Genomic DNA, 23,083 nt, shown 5'->3' on the forward strand with positions numbered 1-23,083 from the left:
ACGCACTCGGAGGAAAGCGCTATCCACGTGGGATAGGACCGAAAATTGTTTGGTCTTCGCTGACTATGACTCGTGACAAGGAAGGAGACCTGCCATGTCAGGGAACAAAAAAAAACAAACAAAAAAAAAATTGACAGCTAGACATCTCTCTCTCTCTCCCTATAGATATATATATATATATATATATATATATATATATATATATATATATATATATATATATATATATATTTTAGATTTGTCCAGATCATGATATGTCAAGAGACTGTCCAAACGTCTCACCAAAAAGACGAATAAAAAAAAAAGAGAGAGAAAGGACAAGCGCTTTAAAGTGGAGTGCTAGCAGACGGAAAGCAGCACCGGTCTGGGTCAGCCTACTTCACTTCCTGCTGTTACACTTTACTGTGTCAGAGCTGAAATATATATGAAGTCGCACTGTCTCTATTAAAATATGCATGAAGGAGTGGCCCAGGAAGGAATAATTCATTATGCCAGGTTCAACCATGAGCCTCGACTGCAGACGCATCAAAAAAAAAAAAATATATATATATATATATATATTTGCACGATACCGTACGCTTCACAGAGCCTCGATACGGTAGTGTGATGGAACGACGCGACTCTGCAGGAACGGAGAACGTGACGCTACTGAGTTAGCAGCTCCGGCCTTTTAAATCAGTTCAGAAATGAAGAAGCACCCGGCGTGGGATGTTCAGTCCTCCGTCCTCGGCCGTAAATAAATTCGCTGAGAACATCTCATAAACTGATCATTCACATTCAGCGAAACCAATTACATTAACTGTTTGCTGGAGCGCGCTCAATTCCCGCAAAAGCAACGAAAGAGAAAAGAAAGACATGCAGCAGCCTTCACCTTTCTGGAAGAAGTAAACGAAATGCCCACGGAATAAAAACAACAACGACGAGCAAGAGATCAGAATGGATGTCAGTACAGCGTTACGTCTAATGAGAAGAAAAAAAGAAAAAAAAGAAAAGAAAAGAAAAGTCAAATACGGTAGATGTTCAGACGTGGCCTTTAAGAAAGCGCGTTCTTTTTCTACGCGATCACGCGGCACTCGTTAATACGTACGACGTCGTTTTTAACGTCGCGCGCGGACGCCGAAACCTCATCTACATCTTCAGTCGTTGCTTAGGAAATTGTTTGTTTTTTTTTTCTCCTATCGAATGGTATTGTAGCTGCACGAGCAAGAACAGCGCCCTCATCAGTTCACGACACAAATGCTAACGTCTCACGGCAATAACAACAACAACAAAAGTACCACCCAACAAACTGCTAAACACATCACATATTTTAATCTAAACACATTTTAGCACGGACATTTTCCCTTCACTGAGAACACGAAGCACTTATAACACAGACTCAGCGAAATAAACCACGTTCGCCGGTCCCCAGGGCGCTCCATTCTTCCGACTGAGTCCTCCGACTGAGAGCGAAACGACGCGCGTCTCTTCAGGAGAAATGAATAAAACGCTGACGGATTTCTATGAAACTGTCTGAATAATCTCCCGTATCAGTATGTATGTACCTATTGAACTTGCTGGGAAAAGTATAACCAAGAATCTTTTTTTTTTTTTCTTTTTTTTTTTTTTTACCCCCCCCACTTCTCCCTGGAATAAGAAGCTTATGATAAGTATCCGTCCTCATCCCCGGAGCCGTTTACTCTGATATTTGTGCTTACCCGGCCGAGTGCTGACAGAAGCAACAATAGGAGAGTAAATCTAGATCCTGAACACCGCGGCAGCTCTCGAAATAGCTCTATGATTTATAGATAATGTGCGACGGAGAGTTTGCTGCGTCACGGACGTCCTACATAGTGTGTATCCTCTTATCACGTGTTCGGTGGATCTGATAAAAGATTAAGACGTGGACTGGATATCTGTGAAGCACGATCACGTCTAAAGCCGAACGCGCACGTCTGAGGGGAGAGAGTCGTTACGTGGAAAAAGACGCAGAAGTGCATTTCTTTGTTTCATGTCATGTCGTGTGATTTAATATGAGAGAGAAAAAAAAATGAAAAATAAAAATGTGATCACATGAGAAGAATATAGGAATGATGTAAAAATCACCAAAAAATAACCGCGTAAAAATAAATGAATCGTGCGGAAGAATAACAGGTGACAATAAATGAATCATGTTACAATTACATCTGAAGGTCAATTAATTGTGTGAAAATTAGCAATGAAAATAAATGAGTCGTGGAATAACGTGACAATAAGTGAATCGATGGGAGGAATCACGTGACGTTAAACGTGGGAGAATCACATGTGACAATTAAATGAATCATGTGGAAGATTCACATGGAAAAATACATGAATCATGTGGAAGAATCATATGTAAAAAATAAATGAACCATGTGGAAGAATCACATGTAAAAATAAATGAGTCATGTGGAAGATTCACATGTGAAAATAAATGAATCATGTGCAAGATTCACATGGGAAGATAAACAAGACTCAGATGTGAAAATAAATGAGTCATGTGGAAGATTCGCATGTGAAAATAAATGAATCATGTGCAAGATTCACATGGGAAGATAAACAAGACTCAGATTTGAAAATAAATGAGTCATGTGGAAGATTCACATGTGAAAATAAATGAATCATGTGCAAGATTCACATGGGAAGATAAACAAGACTCAGATTTGAAAATAAATGAGTCATGTGGAAGATTCACATGTGAAAATAAATGAATCATGTGGAAGATTCACATGTGAAAATAAATGAATCATGTGCAAGATTCACATGGGAAGATAAACAAGACTCAGATGTGAAAATAAATGAGTCATGTGGAAGATTCACATGTGAAAATAAATGAATCTTGTGGAAGATTCACATGTAAAAATAAATGAATCATGTGGGAGAATCACATCTGAAGATAAACAAGACTCAAATGTGAAAATAAATGAGTCATGTGGAAGATTCGCATGTGAAAATAAATGAGTCATGTGGAAGATTCACATGTGAAAATAAATGAATCATGTGGAAGATTCACATGTAAAAATAAATGAATCATGTGGGAGAATCACATCTGAAGATAAACAAGACTCGGATGTGAAAATAAATGAGTCATGTGGAAGATTCACATGAGAAGAGAAATAAATTGTGCAAAAAAAAAAATCACCAAAAAGAACTGTGTAAAAATAAATGAGTCACATGCGAAATCATAAACTATTTTGAAACAAACAAACAAACAAACAAACAAACGCACGCACCACCTGTGAAGCGTCAGGAAAATGATTTGCCTAAAAGGAAAATGATTTGCCAAAAATTCATCACTAATCTTTCAAACTCACATAATCCCCTTCAAGAAACATCTAACGGTTTTAAACAGTTCCACATATTTACGGGATTAGCTTCCCTGCGCGCTTTCCTCTATCCTGCTGTCCCCAAAATTCCCACGGCAGCCGCAGTAGCACTCACTACTTAGCATTCCACATGTCTGTGCTTGCTGCCGGATGCTCCAACTCGAAATAACTGAATAATTACCGACATTACGGATGAATAATTACTGACATTATGCATGTTGTTTTCATTAAACTTTCAGAAGTAGACCTAAACAGAAATCGCTGTGAAAAATGTCCTCCGCAGTTAGAAACGCTGATCATTAATTACGCGTAGCAGTAACAGATTTTTTAAAAAAAAACTCCAACAGCGAGATGAGATGTCAGTAGTGATAACTGTTGCTGTAGAACATGATAAAACAAAACAAAACAAAACGAAAAAAAACAATTATTATCAGAAAGCCATTTGTGCATGACTGGTCACAGCCATCTATTCAATCATAGCTCCCACTTTAAACACTTGGCCCTAAGCTAATTAAAAAACAAACCGAGCACCAAAACCACGTTTTTGTAACAGAGCATTCACAGGAACGTGTACAGCAGACTTGCCACGTAATCTGAATCTAAACGGATTAAACGTGTATCGTTGACATAGCGAAGCTCATGGAAGGAGTCTCCAGTGTCAGTGCTTTGAAACAGTCAGCAAGTCTATGCGTTCCAGTATTTTGGATACATGAGCCGTGTTTTCTCCTCCTTCTTCTTCTTCTTCTTCTTTTTAATCATTCGCATTAACTTCAACAGTGAGGGAAAAGAAAAAAAAAGACCTTTATAGCTGCTATAATGTCCTTGAGAACAGGAACTTGTTCTGTGGACGTTCCACAAGATTAAACGTAACTATAAATGGATAAAAAAAATTAAGTACGACGTTCAGCACTTTAAGATGTTTTTTTTTTTTTTTAAATGTATTATTCCTTTGCGTCTCCATGTGATATGTAACGTAGAACGCTCCCGAGCCAAACGTCCACGCGTGTCTCTTTCCGTGTGAAATTCGATGAGTGCGCAACGTGCTGGGATTTCGCTTTCCTTTGATAAAAATCCGACGCACCAATCGTCCTGACCCCAATCTTAACCTTAACCTCAACCTTAACCTTCACTGAACCTTTCGTACAGCCCGAGCGGTGCAAATTGGCTCCGGTTTGCAAGCGCACGTTGCTTTAATACGTTTATTCCGGACAGCGTTACAATAGTCATTAGCTGGGGTTAATAACGAGGGCAAACCCAAGGCCGATGTTAATCTCCAGCGTGATAGCTTAAAAACATATTATATTATGTAACTACGGTGAGAAGAAGAGCAAAGAGGATGCCTCGACCCGGCAAACTGCACACCGTGAACTGCATTTTCACGTCATATACGCCGTACAACTACGTAGTACACGGATTCGTAGCGTATCTGAGGAAATGAGTAAGAAATAACACACTCCGTGTTGTGCCGTCGTGGGAAAATAATCAACGACGAGATGGTGTGATGACACGGGACTCGATTGGATTATTTTCCTCCTGAAGTGCTTGGTTCCTCTTATACCACAGCAATTCACCGACGATTCGTTATTCATTACCGACATGACGTACTTTTATCCATTTATAGTTCCATGAAACGACTTTCATCGCTTGCGTTATAGCGGCGATAAGCAGTCTTTCCTTCACGGTCTTAAAAACGGCAAAATAACTGTCACGGAGCGCTGGAACTGGAGACTCCTTCCATGAATTTTTTTAATACAGGGCTCCTTAAACAAACAAACAAACAAACAAACAAACAAACAAACAAAAAACTTCCCCACATCAACGATTACACACACATACTATAGATATAATGATGCTGCTGTTACAGAAAATGAACGCACTACTTCCGACCAATCAGAATCAAGGATTGAGCGTTATCACGTTTTAAGCATCCGGTCATATTTGATCATATAGAGAGTGCAGTATTACGGTTCGACCGAACATGACGAAGTGAATTCACTTCTCCAGACGCACTATTTAAGATCGGGGTGATAAATTTAGACCATCATGCATTTTTTAAAACCAGCAGCTCGTTTAAAATTTAATGATATCTGATTCTTCATTAACCGAACAGGACGGCGAGAAGAAAAAAAAAAACCCTCGTTTCGAAAGTCCGTATCGATACGGTCTTAAAAATAAAGGGTGAGGGTATTAATCTGGGGTTGGAGATTGTTTCGAAACGGAGTATTCTTCCTGCGTCTTGTTGATTATGAGCAAGGTCAGGTGGAGCTCCAGGCCGTGGAGCCTCGCTGTGCAAATTTATTAACACTCCAGGGGGCAAAGTTTCGAGCGTCTTCACATTCTCGCAGGCACATGAGCTCTCGCTGCACTCATCTCACAGGTACACCCCTGCGAAAAAAACGAGAGGAAAAAAAAAAACGATGCCTAGGCACTCAAAGCACCGCTCTTCTAAATGTGGCTGTTCATAATATCATGCTGCGGCGTCCCGACTGGAGCGCCGCGCCACAAAAATGGTGCTCCATTTGCCCAGAAAACCGGCGGTTTGGAAAGGTACCCCGCTACCTGGCGACTGCACGCAACACGCTCACCAAATGGAGGCGACCTACAGAGATCATAATAATCACTCAGCTCCCGAGCGCGGGCCACAGAGCCGTACCGTATGATTTACGGTTTCGATTCGTCTTTATGTGCTACGGATTTTCCCGTCTCGGGAAATGACTCCGGTATTACAATGAGATTGCTTTGAATAATTCCGACATAGGAAACTTGCACTCCAGCTGGAAACGCACTGCGCCCGAGCGTTATTAGTCGAATCGTTCTCTTCCAGGATCACGACTGACATCCGTAACGACATGGAATAAACCGTAATATAATAAATATTTCGGAGACGGTGTTAAAATAAAGCGGCGTCCGGCTCGCCGTCGTAAAGCCTTCAGACCTCGTAACGATACGACACGATGATGCGTGAACGTTCAGTAGTCTGAATCCAGTACCAGGAATTATCGACAGCGGTGTCGAAAGATATTCGGGAATATAACTTAAAGCAGTGCTCGTGTTGAACGGAAAACAGTACTTTCGCACCTGTTAGTCTGGATTCAGGGACAAGTTGATTCTTTTGATCCGTTCAGGGTTAAACGAATCAAAACCCAACACGAAACGTCGGCTGAAGGACGTTGAAAACGTCCTCGTAATACAAAGATGGCAGAAATGCTAAGATGGGAAAACGGGCCAAACAACACTAACCCAAAACACACAGGGTGTCTGATTCACTTCCAACAATTGAGTCGATTCAGAGTCGACTCACTTTTTCCATAGAGTTTACTTTACTTAGAAGTGGATAGGGAACACCTCACTCTCAGAGAACAAAAGTACTGTGATTCTTTGTGTTCTCACCTGCCTGAAGAACCGCACCGAGGTGGAGAACAAACCAAGGTTCTGTTCAAACAAATACGCCGTACGAGAAAGCAGCTTTTAAATATATATATATATATAAAATATAAATTCAAACATTCAACAGCCATGTGGTGTAAGCTGTGATGGGAAAAAATAAATAAATAATAAAACCCTGCCTATGTCAAGCTATATCAAGGCTACAGAAAGACTAAATCACAGACAGAATAATCCGGCTTTGTTGCGTGTACTTATTCTCTTGTGATTCTGAATATCTCTACATACTGTATTTTTTATTTTTTTTTATTTCATACAGATGCAAGCCACTTTCTGTTGCATCACTCGGCCCATCTCCGTTCTCTGTCGGGATATGACACAGCCGTTGCATCATTTTAGGCACGCAGAAAACATTTCTGTTTTCCGTTTCTTGATTTAACACACACAAAAAGAAAGAAACTGTACTCGGGCTCCGTTGGCAGCTCGAGCGCTGCTGGATTCTGATTGGTCGGGAGGTGTCGATTCGTTTTCTCTAGCGCTAGCGCTGACACGAGCGCAGCTGCCAATCATAGGTTTATGGTAATACACGGGGACACGGTGGCACGTCCGGGGTCGGGGGGTTCGAATCCCGCCTCCACCCTGTGTGCGCCACGTGCTTCGGGGGTTTCCTCCGGGGACTCTGGTTTCCTCCTCCGGTCCAAAAAACATGCTTTGTAGGCTGATTGGCATTTCCGTATTATCTGTAGCGTCTGAACGTGCCCTGCGATGGGCTGACACCCCGTCCAGAGTGTCCCCCGAGTTCCCTGGGATCTAGTAACAGCTCATTCACAGGCACTCATTCACTATAGTTCCGTGTAAGGAAGAGTTTACTCTTTGTGGTTTCTTCAAGAACCGAGAGAGAGAGAGAGAGAGAGAGAGAGAGAGAGAGAGAGAGGAAAAAAATGAATGAATAAATAAATAAATAAAAAGAGGATGGTAAGGGAAACAAATGTTTATAGCTGCTATAATGTAAGGGATAACTTGAGTGCAGAACATTAAATGCGACAATAAAGGGATAAAAAAAACCCCGTTAATAAATAAATAAATAAGAATTGTAATCGTTGGAAAATTGCTGCACGGTTATTGTTATTCCAAGTCATCACACCATCACATCGGTGATTATTATCCTAAAACAGCATGCCGAACGTGTTTAATAATCAGGTGGAACACATGAATGGATGATCTGTGTGTGTGTGTGTGTGATTCCTTGCCTCCACCCGGTTCTCCACCAGGAGCTAATTAAAAGCAGCACGGATGCTGCAGCCGGTCTGCATCGGGCCCGGGATTAGAGCAAACAAGAGGCACAGCGGGCCCGTAGGGGATTAACACTTGGGGCCGGGGATCCCCGAGGCACGACACACACTGAGCCTACGCAGCTCATAGGACCTGAGCTGCAGGGCGTCTCTGCTCCACATAGAAAGCTGCGGTAATCCGTCCGTATGAGGTCTCAACGCCGAGCGCCGTGGACGGGTCAGAGCCGAGATGGAGCTCTGATGCGTGGTGGATTACAGCAGATTTGGAGGTAGAAATATAACAAAAGTTGCATCAGTTTCTCAGTGCTCTGCTGCTTTGATTTAACCTGATATCATATTTTATTTTATTTTTTTTACTTTGATCTAGCAAGAAGCGCAATCGGATACAAACCCGTAGACGTCCGTCACGTTTGCGCCGTCGCTGCAGGAAACGATGAATCGTCTATCGGCAGGCAAGTTTATGGACGGCTAAGTCTGACAAGACGAGACAAGACGAGACTTTACTCGTCCCCAGACGGAGAAACTATCCTGGTTGCGTCATCGTTTTTTCTCGCAAAGGATGTTACCAGCTACGATGTACGTACTTATTCGTTTAAAACCATGGAAGGGATTTTCTAGTGCCGCTGAAGCGCGGAAATCGAGATAAGGTGCGATAGAAGACTGTACGATCATCAATCACACACACACACACACACACACACACACACGCGCACTTAAGTTACATGTACTCGGCCTCAAGACTTCAACCAACTCTATCCAGGCCAAGGTCAAAACATTCCAGACACTAAACCGATTTCCTTCCACAACCATTTCTGCTTCCATGAATCCACCACGTCAATCGATACGCAACGCTGAGATGGTTTCTCTGAGCTGGTGCTTGGAGAACAGTTACACCAACGCCGGACGGGTTCTCTCTGTGAGCCTGTGCTAGCTGCCCTGAACGGCAAAGATTCCAATGATTCAAAGAGTCAGATGATTAATTAGTTCCAGTGTTTGCTCGTAAACAGATATTTAACTACAGAGACGCAGGACAGGTGCGTGCGATAGAAACACGACCAAAAGTTTTGCTCTGTAAGCGTTTTCCGCTAGCGACCTTCCCGGACAGTCGTACGTTCTTATTCATTTACTTTACACTCAGCCTTGAAAAGTTCCTAATTCTGTACACACATTTAAAACCACGAGAGCATTAAAACACACACACACACACGCACACACACACACACACACACACCATACACCATATTTAAGACTACAGGTGGTATATTAAGCCTGAAATAGTGCATTGTATAGGGCATTCCTTTATAAAATATTTATCCTCTGTATGAAAAAATAATGAGAAACAGAGCCGCTGCAATAAAAGCCAGAAAATCTGTCAGCTTGGGTTTGCGCAAGTATCGAGCCGGTGTTGGGGTTTTTTGTTTTTTTTTTATCTCCTAAAGGGAGTAAGGTCTCCGGCGTCATGCAGAGCACAACTCTGCAGCGCTGGATCACATGGCGAGAATAGATGGCCCCTGCCAGTCGTCATTAGCGAGCCGCTCCGTTTCCCGCTGGCATTAGCGCAGGCTAGCTCGGCTGCTGCTTATCCCAGAGCGCTACATCCTTTTTGTTTCTTTTTTTTTTTTTTGTATAATAAATGGAAGAGAAGAGTGCTTTAGCAAACACAGCAAAGGAAACAAGGGGAGACTAAAGAGGATGTATGGATCTGAGCTACACCTCCGGAGAGCTGAGTGGAGGATAATAACATGCCAGATGGAGAGAGTTTCAAATTATTTGTAGCTCAGACATTAGTTTCGCTCAGACACTAGATTTTTTTTTTTTTTTTTTTTTTTTGTCGTCGTGAGTTTGAACGTCAGGAAGTTTCTGGTTGGAATAGACTCAAGTTATTTGAACGATTAAAGTCAACACCGACCTCTAAATATACCCAATTCCCAATTAGCAGAAGATTCTTAGCCAAATTTTCAAGGTCAGTTAAAGTAGAACATATATATTTCACACGACATTTTATATATATATATATATACACATACATACACATCCATCCATCCATCCATCCATCCATCTTCTATACCGCTTATCCTTCCTTCAGGGTCACGGGGAAACCTGGAGCGCTATCCCAGGAAGCATCGGACACAAGGCGGGGTACACCCTGGACAGGGTGCCAATATATATATATTTTTTAAATTCCATCTGGAGACTAAAAACTGTCCAAACACAACTAACTGTATCTCAGGATTTCAAGTTTGGTCCACAGTACTCCTGATATTTGGTGAAATCTAATAATAGTTGTGTGTGGTTGTGTTTCGGCAGCCATATTTAGAAGGACAAAAAAAAAAAAAAAAAAGGGAAAGGAAAAAGAAAAGACATTTCTTTTCAGGTCAGATGAAAAAAAAAAAAAAAACGGAAACGGTAAACAGAGAACCTCATCTCAGGCTCTCCACACGAGATGCTCTCTGGTTTCTCGTTTCCTGACCTGGGCCTCAGGTATCTGAGATCACATGCAGAACAAAAATAAATAAATAAATAAATAAATAAATAAATAACAGGAAAATGCAGTAATTCTCAAGTAACAATTCCAAAAATAATCTTTCAATATCTGGAATGACACTCGCTCCTTATCCCAAACACAACATGACTCTGTTTAATCAGACAGCCGACGGTGTCGTTTCCCTCGGATACAAAGACACTAAATTAAAAGATAGAAACAGAAAAACATCGGTATAATCGACACAGGGAACATGACCTCGAGTTTCATCCATCCAAAAGAAACGAATACATATTAGACATTGGTTAAGTATGTTATATAGTAAGAGAAGATTGACAGGTTTAGATCTGTGCCTCCAATTTAAAATACGACATACATAGAGAACGTCAGAACGTTGCAGGGTTTAGCAACATGCTATTTATTATTTCCTCAACTTCCTGACCAATCGAGTCAGAGGACAAGTGAGAAGAACCAACATGGTGGTCAGAGCGCCAATAAAATCCAGTCTCGTTACTGAGTGAACGTGTGGAGATGTATTAGATCGATGCCGGATTTGAACCGGACGATTCACAGCCAACGTTCTAACGCTTGTAACGTCATTAAAAATACGGATTTTTGCAAGAAAAGAAACAACAAAAAAAAAACAAAACGTATGCAGTCGAGTCGAACAAGCAGCTCAAATCCTCTCGAACGTCTGCTTCCGATGCTACAGTGAACGCAGTCGACGTCCTCATCGTCGGAGTTCGCCCTGTCGTCATTTCATCTGCGTTACAAACTAGGCTAGCTGGTTAGCTGATGCTACTGTAGCTAGGACGTGTAAGAGTGTTGTAGTGGGTATAGTGGTTGTAGTGTGAGCATCAGCAGAAAAAAAAGTGCTCAAAGAAAAAGACAAGAGAAAACATCGAGTGTAAAAGCCGGACTTAAACTCAAACGCTAAAACGGTCCACGCAGCTATATGGCTTGGGAATTTGGACTGGTAAAATGCGACCCACGTGGTCAAACACCCAAGCGTCTCCGTAACACCGAGTCTTTGATAACACCGAGCTCGGATGTTTTGCACGTCATCCCCGAGTATCGCAAAAGTCTTTGAATTCATGCGGTAATCCCTTTTCAAAAAGGTCTGCGCTATTACTTATCCTCGGTGTCCTTTTATCCCGTAATAGAGTCCGTGTGGAAAATGAGATCATTATTACTGATTCGAGACTAATTGTCTGCCAGACAGACTTTAACGGTAGTGGAGATTAAATTGTCGGCTCGTTTTAAACACAACAGTCAGCTGCATCCGTACGCGTGAATAACATTTCGCCGGATTGGCACCAGCGGCGTTCTTTGTGTGCTAAATGTTAGCAAGGAGCTCTGCACAACGGAAATGCTGACTCAAAGCATCCGACTCTCCCAGCCTCAAAAGACACGGCGAGTCGGCCGAAGCACTCCGGCCGAACCCTCCGGCTGAGGTCACGTAAGCTGCGGTGTAGGCAGTCATCATTTCGTAGCCATCAGCAAAGCAGCTGACTTCTGAGAGTCAAGAGGAAGAGCACTGGTTTAATGAGTCCCTGCTCAATTTGTAAGTCGTATCCATTGTTCCTGGCAGTTTTTACTAGGGGGAGTGGGGGGGGGGGTGTATTAAAACAGAAGCAGAGCTGCGCTCATTACGCAAAAGCTCAAGGAAGAGATCTTGTCCAGATGTTGTCCGGACCGTACGATTATTTAATTAAAGGCAATTTGTCCTTGAAGCTAATGTCATCGCTTTGGTTGTTAACATTATGAATTTTGATCCTAATATAGGAGTATTATCCAGTATAATCTTTTGGGAAGGTAGGAGGAAGCTGGAGAACCTGGAGGAAACCCACATGGACACTGATAAAACATGTCAAGCTCCACACTGACCGTTTCATTAACACGGCACGACTGATAAAGGGGAAATGAGAGACCTGAAGGATTTCTTTATTTCTTTCTTTTTTTACATCCACTAACATTTACTCAAACTGAATTTCTTCCTAGCAACAGCTGTACATTGAACAAATAAGTTCCTAAACCATTTTGAAGGGTTCTTTAAGGATTCATTGAATAATTAAGCGTTCTTGGCTTCCTAAAATGTTTCTCCTTCGAACCTGCAGAGAACCCCTGAAGAACCCCGTGTATGTTCTCACTGATTGAGTGTGTCGTTCAAACTCCACATGATTGGTCGTTGTTTTCATCGTGATATCTAGAAACCTGTCAGGTGTTTAACATTTAGCCATCTTGGTACTTGGGTTCTTGGATCGATCTTTAAGACTTCATTCTCAGCTTCCTAAAATGGTTCTAGATTGAACCGTGGGGGATATCATGGGGGATATCATCCTGTTGGAGAGTTCTACCGGGAAGTCCACACGTTCGGTCGTCCTTCTGAGGAAACCCTTGAAGGTTCTACTGAACATAGAGCTTTACCAAAAAGGGTTTCCTTATCAGCAAAGGGTTCCGAGTATTCCCAACACCTAGAATCGGTCAGATTTAGATGAACTGTCTTGGTACCTGGTACACCAATAGAAAATAGGGTTCATCAAGGGTTCTTGAACTCTTCCTATGGACTTCCTAAAAGGGTTTTACGTGAAAGCGGTACTGACTGGGAAAACAATGTCACCCATTTTCACTTCTCCTGCAAAAGCTAGAAACAAAATCAAGACGGGATGAAGAACCTGAAGGATTTCTGGAAGCTAGGTTAGTTAGCAATCATCCCCACCCCCGCCCCAAACAACAGCTTGTGGTGTGATTACTAATCAGAAGATCCAGATCCAGAGGGCCTTGTGCAATCCCTTCAAAGAAACCGATCTACAGAACCTACAGCTCCACAGACACACTGTGCTCACTGAAATCCACTTTAAAAACAGGATGATACTCCCCGAAACAGAATTTTACATTTCATGCTCGTCGGCTTCTTGGTTAATGAACAAGAGGTCAGGGACCGCGTGGCATCGCGCAGATGTTGTCCAGTTTGCATGGATGTGGTTTAATTAGAGAACTTCTCCCAAGCATCAGCTGTTTAATGAACAAATAGATCCCTAAACAGTTGCTACGCTCCGAACACTGAACTCCAACAAATACAGCAAAGCAGTGTTGGGATTATGATTGACGAGGGGAAGGCGGCCGAGCAGATGTTGGCCGGTCTTGTTCAGCCTTGTGCAGATGCTGTCCAGGTTTGTTTAATTAGAGCCAATCGTAAGTAACAGCTGGCTAATGAACAAACAGCGTAGATCATTGCAGAAGATGCGCTGCAACCTGTGTGACGGGTTAAAAACGCTGACGGGGTCGCGCGCGCGGTAAAAAAAATGAAAAATAAGCCGGTACATCTGGGATCAGGGTTTAAGGGTTCTTCAGTTGTGCCTCGATACTTACGTAGAATGTAATTATGTAGTCTCATGTAGTATCTGGAAGCTGAGAAGCATTAATTATCCAGTGAACCCTTGAAGAACCGCTCACCGTATACATTAACAGTATGTATTAACGGTGTGGTATGTGGTCCGGGTACACGCTTTAAGGAATCCACAAGGGTTCTTTGGAAATCCATCCTTTCTATGTAGAACCTTTCTTTGTAGGACTGGAGGTCACAATTAAAATTTGCATTGTTTTCTTCTTAACACCGAGAATATTTCATTTAAAATTGAATTACATTCTTATGGGTTCTTCATGGTTTGTGTAGAAAGCCTTAGAGGTTCTATGTAGAACCAAATAAACAGTGTTTGCTTGGGGTTTTTTTTTTTTTCCTCTAAGAAATGGTTCCAGAACCTTTTAATTATCCGACAAACCCTTAAGGAACCACTGAAGAACGCACCGAGTGCGTGCATTGCCTTGGTACGTGTGAGACTCCTTCTTGATATCTAGAACCTGTCAGGCACTTAACATTTTATCTACACTGTCTTGGTAAACCAGTACGGGTTCTTCTGGTTATTTGGTTGTCCCTCTGTTGGAACCGTTCTATGAAGAACCCTACACAATCAGAAAGGATTGCGAGTAGAAACGTTTTGGAAGCTGAGAACCATTAAGCGTCCAAGAAACACTTAAAGAACCCTCGAAGAAAGAGTGTACGTGTGTGTGTGTAGTAACTGGGTACGTTTGTGGTACAAACTCCTAATTCTGGCGATTTTAGCTTGGTCTTGTCTTGGTCCTATAGTTACAGTGTGTGTATTCCGTGTGTGTGTGTGTGTGTGTGTGTGTGTTCATGGTTTACAGATGCACTGACAGCAGAATGGCGGCGGATGAAGAGTAATTTCGGAATGCTGTTTACACTGATGTAATTACGCTGTTTTGTGTCAACAGATATGTAGTTTTATGGCCTGATGGATGAAAGTTAACACTCACGCTGTACACAAACCATGTTGCCAAAGCAAACGTAACACAAAGCTGAGGCTGTGAGTGCGGTGCTGCAGATTTGAGATGATGGCCGTGAGGACGGCAGTGAAAATAAATCGATAGGCCATGAGCGCTGTGCTCCTGTAGAGCACGGTGTTGTATAGCTGGGTGTCTTTCATGACCATCAACTGTAAAAACAAACAAACACACAAAAAGGGTGAGGTTAGAATGAGCACATCATAAAGAGGCGGGGTTTGGCGTGCTGCTACTAGATCACATCGAATCAGTTACTTCCACTCCGCTTCGTGGTCTTTTTGATCGTCTCTGTTCACTTATTTATTCTCGATTATAAATTCCTTCCTTCGTTCTTTCTATTCGTTTCCCACTGACTACTTTTCTCTCATCCCCCCCCAGTCTTCATTCTTCCATCCTTCCATCCATCCATCCATCCATCCATCTTCTATACCGCTTAATCCTTCTCAGGGTCACGGTGTCTTCATTCTTCTTTCGTTAATTCATTCGTTCGTGCGTTCCGTTTTTCCCTCCTTCTTGCTTTTTACGCGTGCATTATTCCCGTCCTTTTTTCCATTCGCTCATTTTTCATTTGTTCTCTTTCTTCCTTCCTTCCTTCCTTTCTTTTTTGCTTCTCTAAAAGCCTGACCAAGACACACACTTTCAATAAGAACATATTCGATATTCCATGTTAAAATAGTATTTTAATGAATTTTGAAATGTGTGTGGGTTTTTTTTTGGTTTTGTTGTTTTTAATAATAATTTTTTTAAAAATTGTTAAAAAGTTGCAAAATAACCACTGAAGCAAGTATGATTATTTATTCATTCATTTATTCAAATATAATGTGTATATCTATCTGTGTGTGTGTGTGTGTGTGTGTGTGTTCACCTAAGCACTCAAGGACAGAAGTTACTGTTCATCAACTCTATTTGAAGTCAATAAATCTGGTGGATTTCATACTTTGTTAAACATTTCATTAATTCCTTCTTTATTAATCATTTTCATTAAAAAGATGCTCCACAATGAATGATGCGACAACGACCGGTCTGATTCAGATTCCAAAACCGAGCTGCTTCTACACGTTTGTTCTGTGAGGAGTAACTCGGGAGGGCTGTTTTGGTGTGATGATGATGAGAAGTCACCACTGTTATCACCCTGAAGTTGATTACCGGACGTGTTTTACATCTCTTCTTCCACAACAATTTGCTGACGATTCATTTTTCTGATCTATTAATTAAAAAGTACGACACGGACTCCTCGGAGACCACGATCTTCTCACTCATACGTAACGCCCTGCGTTAACGCCACACACATCCTTGTGCAGTAATACCAACAGACGTCATCATGGTTTAACACGAGGCCATGAAATCCGCACGCTCTGACACCGCCAGCTGTGTCGGCGGGTAAAAATACGACGTATCGGCTCCACACAAAAAGCCGAACAGCGTCCCTGCGTGAAGTGTTCTGTAATTATTCTAATGTATGAGACTGTTATTGCTCTTCTCAGAGCGAGTGAGAAATCCCCGAGCTATAACTTCGTTTCTTATTCAGCGCGCTGGCAGGGAAACAATGCCGGTATTCTGGGAGGAGAAGAAAAGGTCACTTGCATTTAACACACAGGTAAGGTGAAAAGCAAAGGCTGAAACCACACACACACACACACACACACACACACACACACACACACACACAGTAAAATTGTGTTACCTGTAGGATCGAGTACAACGTCTTCAACACGGAAATACCTGCGATCGAGGGTGCACATACTTTCGCATCTAACTAATAAGAAATAAAACATGCTGTTATGCCGTAATAGCAAAATAATCAACGACGGGGTGGTGTGATGGAAGGTGTACCTTTTTTTTTTTTTTTTTTTATCCATTTCTAGTTACAAAACAAGCTATCACTTACGTCATAGCAGCTATAAACACTATTATTATAGTAAACATCACCATATCGTCAATTACTCCGGTTTGTGGATGAGCTGTTACTATAGAAACGACAAGGTATTAATATACAGCAAACGTGGGATTTGCAGCTGCGCTACTTTCGCAGCTACTGCGAGAGAAAAATGACACCTTTTGACCAATCACAACCCAGAATTCAACAGTGCCACGGCTGTATACAGCGCTCGTCTTTAGTTATAAATGGTTCTCTTTTCAAACCAGCATGATTCCAAGCTCTATATTCTATAAAACCTGCAGTTAAAAGTGGGCCGTCTGGTATTTTTTCGGTTCCTTTTAGCGTTTCCTTTTGAAGAGAACGGTGATGGCAGCCTGCAATCACGCTAAAACACACTGTCACAAGCGCACAAGCTATAAGTGGCGGTGATGATGATGACGATGACGCCGTGTGAAGAACACCTGTCAAAGCAGCCTGGATGATTTGACAGGGAGGGGGAAAAAAAAAAAAAAAACTAAAAACAAACACTTATCTTCATGATCATCATTGCTTAAACGCGTCGATGACAGACGCCCGTAATGCAAAAGCAATAATTTTGAAATGTCCTGAAATTATCCGAGCGTCAACACGCTCATTTGGCGGCGGGGGGGGGGGGGGGGGAGGGGGAGGGGGAGAGGGGGAGTCACGTTAAAAGAGAAGTTTTGTACAAAATAAACCATTTGACCGTCAATAATGCTGTAGACATGTCAACGCACTGGGCTCGGTAATTTCTTAAAGATTATTATATTCAACTTTACCTTCTGAAGAACGTGTGCAGTAGGGCCGCAACGGACGATTATTTTGATATTCGATTAATCGGCCGATTATTTCTTCGATTGGTCGGTTTAGTTGGATGGAGGGGCCAATTTTTGTTTTTTTCTGGATTTAAAAACAGAACAAAACAACAACAACAAAAACTCACATTCTGCTCGACGTTATCCTTCAAACATCGTGCAAATTGAAGGCTATTTGAAGCGCTTAATATGAAACACTCATGTTTTGGACGACCTGGATCGTGGACTTTTCCCCAAATCAGCTACCACAGTTATCCACAGTGACGTCACAGACCAGACTAATTCATCATGAGATTCACTGTGGATTATTTTAATTATCGATTTTCTCGATTATTTGTTGCAGCCCTAATCTGGAGCACTTTATAGAGTACACTCTTAGAACAAAGGATATTTAATGCTTCTTTAAGAGTTCACTGGATAATTAAGGGTGCTTGGCCTACTAAATAAAACATTTAAAGGTTCCCCTTAATTAAGCAACCATTCATTGTCCACCAGTGTACAGTAATTACTGGGTATTTAACAGATAATACATAATAGATACGTAGGCAGTAATTACAGTACAAGTAAAGTCTGGTACATGAACTGCATGTTAGATTTTAAAGTACAATATTTAAACTTATTATTAAATAATAAAGGTAAAAAAATGGTTAGGTTTATACTTGGTGCTATAGTCCAATAAATTACTCAGGATTTTAGGTAAATATTCAGACTTGGAGAGAATTTGGAAAGGAAATATTCTGAGCTATAGAGCGATACTCGATTCTAAGAATCATATCTGATCATGGTGTTACTTTCAGGTAAATGTTAAATAATCCCATATGTTATTCACAATAGATCATAAAAATATATATATATATCAAATGTTTAAACTGAGGACATGTACAATTTTAAGAAAAAAATAAGGTAATTTTGAATTTGATGGCTGCAACACGTCTAAAAAAAAAAAAAAAAAAAAATGGGACGGGACAATGAAAGGCTGGAAAAGTGAGTGTTGGTAAAAAAGAAACAGCTGGACGGACATTTTGCAACTAATGAGGTTCACTGGGAACAGGTCAGTGAGATGATTGGATATAAAAAGAGTATCTTAGAGATTCTCTCAGACGTAAAGATGGGATGGAATCTGGATAGAAGCAGATGTTGCTCTAAAACTTGTATATACCTTTTTATTATTGCTTATTAAAGTCCTGCTATACAAAATTCACCATTTTTACTAAGTTACTACGTACCTCCAATTCAATATGCAAAATATGTACAAAAAAAATGACTCTAATGTAGCAGTCATTGTGCTTTAGCTGATAAATTCTAGCTACAATGCAAGTCCAAATTTTTCTGAAAAACATATATGGCCGTTTTTGGCCCAACGACAACAAATAGATTGAATTTTCAAGTCTAGAATTAGAAATTCTCAGTAAGAAATGAGTACGAGTGAACTGAGAAATGTGTGTGACTTTATTTATTTGAAGAAAAAAAAAAAAAAAAGAAGAGGGAACTTGAAGAGGTCAATCTGGATCAATCTAAACAACATCTAGAATATTTGTGTTACAGTTGTGTTAGTAATATTGTCTTATATCAGCTGTAGCACAAATTTCAGCGTTCGGTAACTTACAGTCTCACAGGAAAGGCTTCGGAAGAAGTCCGTAAATACAAAGATTTAGAGACTCGATGAACACTTATTATTATTAGTAGTATTATTATTACTTTAAATTCTCGTTATTTAATTGTCAATAGTGACTAAACATTAACATAAAAATCAACAAACAATTTGACAGAAAGTGTACGTGGAGTACTGTGAATAAAAGGACATTTTTTGGTTATTTTAAACCAGCTACCTACCGAACTAACTATAAAATACATCTTGTTCTTTTACATGCTGTTCATTTATTAGTTTATTAGTTTATTTGCATGTCTATCGATTGATTGATTGATTGATTGATACACGTCATCGATAAGGTAGAAAGTAAAAGTGCGTCCAAAGGTCAGGTAAAGCTCGCGACTAATCTTACATAGTCTTTAGCCTGTATATAATAACTTGTAGAACGCATGCTGCCATTGTTTGATCAAAAACACAAATTAGTGAATCCTGTCAAAACATTACAGTCAACACACACACACACGCACACACACACACTGCTGTGTTACAGAACACATGATATGACAAACAAGGTTAGACTTTTTATTTATTTATTTTAAACAAGATCATATGCTGTCTTTAGAAGACAGTCTTTAGACAGCAGTACTGTCACGGCGTGAAGGCGAGGCTTCATTGCCCCGCATTCCCCGAGACTATTATTATTTAAAAAATCTATAAAGCTGTTACATGGAGAATGAAAGGCTGCAAATATTCCCAGCACCTAAAACCCGTTCACAGCGCAATCAGCGATCCAGAGCACTATAAATCCCGGTTCGCCTTATGACAGAAATCGATATGTGAAAGCTGGACCACATATCCGCTGGGCAATTCTATCGGGCAGGCGCAGAATTCGGTGTGTGTGTGTGTGAGTGTGTGTGTGTTTTTAGGAGAAACTTGAGACAGTCAGTGAGCTCTTTTGTCTCCTGTAATATTTCAAGGTGAGCGCTGCAATAGCGACTATGAAAAAAGTAAAAATAATAATAATAAAATTTCCCACAGGAAGAGACATATACAATGACATCTGACCTAGCCATGACCTTACAGTCAGAAATAACATCTACTAATTGACGCTCAAGCCCAGGGAATGGATTTAAGGACACAAGTTGAACTGAAGAAGGCGCCGCTGATGGAGTCCCTGTTCGACAGCGGTTATCGGCTTTAGCGCTAATCTTCAGTGGCTACGATGGTCACATGTCCACCAAAAGCTTCAAGCGCAGCTCTCTGCGGATGTGCAATGTGTTCTTAGCTGATAGCACGAACGACTGGTGCGATGCCCAAAGCCTGGACGCAGAAGACCAGACAGGAAATACGTGCAAAAATTCAAAGCCAGGAGGCAAGAAATGGTTCGTGTGGAGGCTACACAGAGCGAAGAAATGAGCCTCGAGCCAAAAGAAAAGCCAACGTTTATAACAGCACTTCGGTATCAGTTGAAGATTCATTGCCCATATTTCCAGAATTACTCTGGGAAATAAAATAAAATGACACTAGAATATATTTAGAGACACTCAGACAACATCAGAATCAAAGGGAAGGCTTTCGAGTCTTTTAAGATGAGTGAGGCTCGAAGCTAAAAAGCCTCGCGTCTAATTTTCCTGTTCGGCTCGGCGCTAGCAGGACCTCTAATGAATGTTAAATAAGGCGGTAGATCATAAACCTGCCGCGACACTCCGTCTGATTTCACAGATTATCAAAAGAGCAGAGGAATTCTGCAAAAAAAAGAAGAAGCAAGGAACAAGAAACAGGAAGGATACAAGTCATGTATAATTAGTGGAACGGTTACGAAGAAGTGGAAAAAAAATGACGTTAGTCTTCGCCTATTTGTTTTGAACACACCCCCCCCCAATCCCCCCCACGACCCACCGTTTATCCTGTCGTGAGGGGTCCTGGAGAATATCCCAGGAAACTCTGGGCACAAGACGGAGGACACCCTTGATGGGGTGGGATCCCACTGCAGGAAACAATCGCACACGCTACGGACAATTTAGAGATGATAATCAATCAGCATACAACACATGTCTTCGGACTGAGGGAGGAAACCGGAGTACCTGGAGGAAACCTCTAAAGCGCTCCACGGAGAACATGCGACCTCTGCGCACACAGGGCGGAGGTGGGAATCGAACCCCCAAACACGGAGGTGCGAGGAAACATGCTAACCGCCGCTCGTCGCCCGTCACTATAACTATCGATATTAAATAACGGGATCTTCTCAATCCTTTGTTTGCTCTTTTCCAACCGACAATGCAGACACACGAGGACAAAATCCCAAATCCTGCGTACAGAGCGAGTCGAAGAATACTGACACTGTCTTCGGAGAGCGCATTTTATCGCAAAACTAATCTCTTTTATCGTCCACTGTACGGAACAAAAAAATCAAACGAGCAGATTTGCCATCTGTGCGCAGACGTTTTGTAAGCTCGGAACAAAAAAAAAAACAAAAACAAAAAAAAAACTCGTTAATGTTCAGCACTGAGAAACACCCGCACGCTTCTTTTGTGTTTAAACGCATGCACTAATTCAGCGACGAGCCAAACCCGTGACTCAGCGCGAAAACCCACAATTCCCTCCAGTGGTGTCGGAGCCGTGCTGGTGTCATCAACCCAGAGTGGCCATTTCATACTTCCTGCTTCCTGTAAATAAATAGACCACAGATGATGGGTGATGAGAGCGCACTTTAGAGCCACAGCTGCTCGTTTAGTTACATCGGGAGACCAAATTTGGAGAATTTTCTACTCGGGACATTGAAAACGGTGAATGTGGGTTAATTGCAGAATCAGTTTTGGCCACAGTGTAATTTAATTAAATCAAGCAAGCAAACAGACAAACCACATCAAAGACATCAACAACAAGAACAACAACTATACAACAACAACAATAATAATAATTCTATAAACAAGCAACCAAAACAAACAAAATAATAATAATAATCATAATAATAATAATATAAACAAACAAAAAAGGATAAACTTGCATCTGAAGCTGCTTTAATTAACAATACTACTACTAATAGATAGATAGAGAGATAGATAGATAGATAGATAGATAGATAGAGAGACAGAAATTATTAATGAAGACATCTCCTTAGTTAAACTAGAAGAAGAAGAACATCAACAAAAAGAAGAAGCAGAAAAAGAAGAAGAATTAGTCCCTGTGAATGAGCGGTTACCATGGAAACGATAACGTAATAGAACGAGTACATTAATATAAACCTGCAGGACTCTCGGAGCTGCTGTTAGAGAACAATCAACCAACAGCTTCTGACCAATCGGAATCCAGAATTGACTAGCACTGAATGAACTCGATTTGTTCATTAGAGTATCATTTTCGAGCTCCGTAACAGCTTTCGTGTTCTTAATCCTTCTCCACACGCGATTAATAAAAGGACGTTCAAAGAATAAACAGAATCTCCTCGTCCTTCCTTTAGTCACATCATAACAGTGATGATAAAAAAATAAAAAATAAATAAAAAAAAAATCGATATTCTAAAAATACCGGTCGTTTAAATAAAGGCCCGGATTTGGAAAGCCATTAGGAGACACCGAGTGTTTTATAGACTCGAGACTTCTACGGACTCGCGTGATCGATACGGCAAAAAATAAATAAATGACGAGTCTGTCCTTGTGGCCGAGAGAGAGAGAGAGAGAGAGAGAGAGAGAGAGAGAGAGAGAGAGAGAGAGAGATGCGCAGAGTGAAGTGTGAAAGGTTGATGGGTTTATCAGGGCCACATCATAATATTTACACTAGCTGCATGCGAAAAGCTCAGCGCCAATCCCGAGCCAGATTCAGTTAGAGATATTCTTAGTCTCGTCAGGAGCATGTGAGATCACACACACACACACACACACACACACACACACACACACACACTCATTTCAGAATTCAGTATGAACCCGTGTTCAAC

The sequence above is a fragment of the Ictalurus furcatus genome, chromosome 28 (assembly GCF_023375685.1).
Source record: "Ictalurus furcatus strain D&B chromosome 28, Billie_1.0, whole genome shotgun sequence".
NCBI classification, from domain to species: Eukaryota; Metazoa; Chordata; class Actinopteri; order Siluriformes; family Ictaluridae; genus Ictalurus; species Ictalurus furcatus.